Source organism: Silurus meridionalis, unplaced genomic scaffold, assembly GCF_014805685.1.
Source record: "Silurus meridionalis isolate SWU-2019-XX unplaced genomic scaffold, ASM1480568v1 Scaffold445, whole genome shotgun sequence".
Lineage (NCBI taxonomy): Eukaryota > Metazoa > Chordata > Actinopteri > Siluriformes > Siluridae > Silurus > Silurus meridionalis.
The window spans coordinates 6018-8970 of NW_025804531.1; the positions used below are offsets into that span (position 1 = coordinate 6018).

At 39.4% G+C, this 2953-nt stretch overlaps 1 non-coding gene across 1 annotated transcript; it reads right to left on the bottom strand.

Moving 5' to 3' along the window:
- Window positions 1–2019: 2019 nt before the first annotated feature.
- On the bottom strand, window positions 2020–2091 carry trnag-ucc. The gene has a single exon. It is a non-coding gene; the product is annotated as a tRNA-Gly (tRNA).
- Between the last annotated feature and the right edge of the window lie 862 nt (window positions 2092–2953).

Below are 2953 nucleotides of genomic sequence, written 5' to 3' on the forward strand. Positions count from 1 at the left end.
AAGTGTTTGCCCCCTGTTAAAACTGTGCTAACTTTTTGTTCACACATGGCAAAACATGGAACAGTGACCTTCCCAGGAGTGGCGGCTGACCAAAATTACCCCAAGAGCACAACACGACTCATCCAAGAGATCACAAAAGACCCCATAACAACATCCAAAGAACTGCAGCCTCACTTGCCTCAGTTAAGGTCAGTGTTCCCCCATGAGAAAGAGACGCAAAATGGTCTACACGGCAGAGATCTAAGACAGAAACAGCTGCTGAGCAAAAAGAACATAAAGGCTCATCTCAGTTTTGCCAGAAAACATCTTGATGATCCCCAAGACTTTTGGGAAAATACTCGAAAGTTTAAATTTTTGTAAGGTGTGTGTCCCATCACGCCTTGCGTAAAAGTAACACCGCATTTGAGAAAAGAGCGTCATACCAACAGTGAAATATGGTGGTGGTAGTGATGGTCTGGGGCTGTTTTGCTGCTTCAGGCCTGGAAGACTTGCTGTAATAAATGGATCCATGAATTCTGCTGTTTACTAAAAATCCTGAAGGAGAATCTGTTTGTGACTTCAAGCTGAAGTGAACTTGGGTCTGCAGCAGGACAATGATCCAAAACACACCAGCAAGTCCACTCTGAACGGCTAAGGAAAGAAAAATGAAGACTTTGGAGTAGCCTAGTCAAAGTCCTGACCTGAATCCTATTGAGATGCTGTGACATGACCTTCAAAAGAAGGTTTGTGCTTAAAAACCCTCCAATGTGGCTGAATTACAACAATTCTGCATAGATGAGTGACCAAAATTCCTCCACAGCACTCTAACAGACTCATCACAAGTTATCACAAACGCCTGATTGCAGTTGTTGCTGCTAAGGCGAACCAAATATTAGGTTTAGGGGCAATCACTTTTCACACGGGCATGTGGTTTTGGATTTTGTTTTCTCAATAATAAAACTGCATGTTCACTTGTGTTATCGTTATCGTATCATTCGTTGTTCAATCAGGCTCTTCATCGCTTTCTAAAATAAAGAGTAACTGGGAATCGGACCTCAATTATAATTTCACGGATGAGGAATGGTCCAAGGCCCTTGGTCGTACATTCCTCCTCTATATGCGCCGTCATTCGTTAATACAGTGATCAGTGATGGGTGTCGGCGGCTCGGCTACTCTTTATCATACTTTTGGCTTTGCCCAGCCTTGACCTCTTTCTGGACATCAGTTTTAAATCAATCTCTAAATACTTCATTTTAGATATTAAACCATGTCCCCTAATAGCATTATTTGGAATCAACCCCACAAATCCTCCTTGTCATCCTTACAATCAAACATGCTCGCCTTTTGTTTAATAGTAGCAAAGAGACTTATATTACTGAACTGGAAGAATCCTCACCCACCCAGTTCTTCTCATTAGATACATGACCTGTCTCAGTTTATTCAAATAGAAAAGATCAGATTTACATAACTTAGTATTACGGAAAGGTTTTACACCACCTGGCAACCATTCTTATTGTATTTAAGAGAAAGAGGAAAATAAAATCCTATTCTCTTTGTTTAGCCTTTTTGAGCTCTTCCCCTTGTCCCTGACTTCTTGGTAGATGTAGAAAAGAGAAAGGAAAACATATATCTTAGAGAGTGTTCATGTACTTAGGTGCAAATCTTTTATTTTGTTTCATTATTTTTTTTTCTTTCTTTCTTTCTTTCTCCTGTTCTTGATGCTCACATTCATGATTGTGATTATATGTATAACTTAGAAAGAGAGAGACCAATTTCTTGTTTTTGGACTAAATTAAACACTGTTCCATTGTCTTTCTCGCCTGAGTGTCTTTCTGTTTGAATGCATCAATAAAAAAGAGTTGGATAATAATAATAATAAGAAGAAGAAGAAGCTAAGTGATTTTGAAATGTTTTACCAGTGTCTATGATGACAGGTGGGTCCATCTAATACACAAACGCCAAGTGTTCAGGGGAAGCAAATAAAAGCAAGACTGCTTAGAGGTTGTTACTTTGGCAACTGAACATAATCACTAAAGGTCTTGCTTTGGCCGGGAATCGAACCCGGGCCGACTGCTTGGAAGGCAGCTATGCTCACCACTATACCACCAACGCCACGCTGGCAGGGGCGAACATCGCCGAATGAATCCATGCTAGAAGAACGTTGGTTGTTTTGAACTTCTCAGCAAACCGGTTCATTCTCCTGCTCTACTGCAACTGCGAATGCATGTAAAAGTGCAAACAGTGACCAAGAAGCTTTTCCCTGTGGTAGTTTCTGTAGTGTAGTGGTCATCACGTTCACCTCGCACGCAAAAGGTCCCTGGTTCTACACCAGGCAGAAACAAGGTTGTGATTTTGAAGCTAGTGTTACATTCTTAGGCCTGTAAACTGTGTTACTCGACAGCATTAGAGAAATGTAGAAAACTTTCTTTTATATTGTTTCTGTAGTGTAGTGCTTTAAGTGTTATTGCTGCTGTTTGAACTACAAAAATGTTCAAACAAGTTAAATGTTCCTTATTTTAAAATATGCAAATGCAGTTATAGGAAAATAAACAAGTTTTTTATTTCAATAAAATCTGAATTCAAGAAATTCCTGGAAAAAAATGACTTTGACTTATTTTACACACAGAACTGTGCAGTAAAGCTGAAACTCTACATCTTCAAACTGCATCATGTAACTGAAAAAAAAAGTAAAACTTTACAGGATGTGGTGTTTTGCACAATGTGGCACTGAGAACCAGTTTCCTCCTCTCCTGACCTCCCTCCCCTCAGCATTATGACCCGAGACACAGCCCCATGAGGAGGTCATACGGCGTTTGAAAGGAAGACAAAAATCATGGTTTAACTTCATCTTTTAATAATTGTGCAATTTTACTTTTGTCACATTTTCCCAAAAGTTTATCATGTGGATTTTAATTATTTAGTTTAAAAGCAGCCTCAGTTGAGAAACACTGATTTAGAATCAGGATTTAAATGA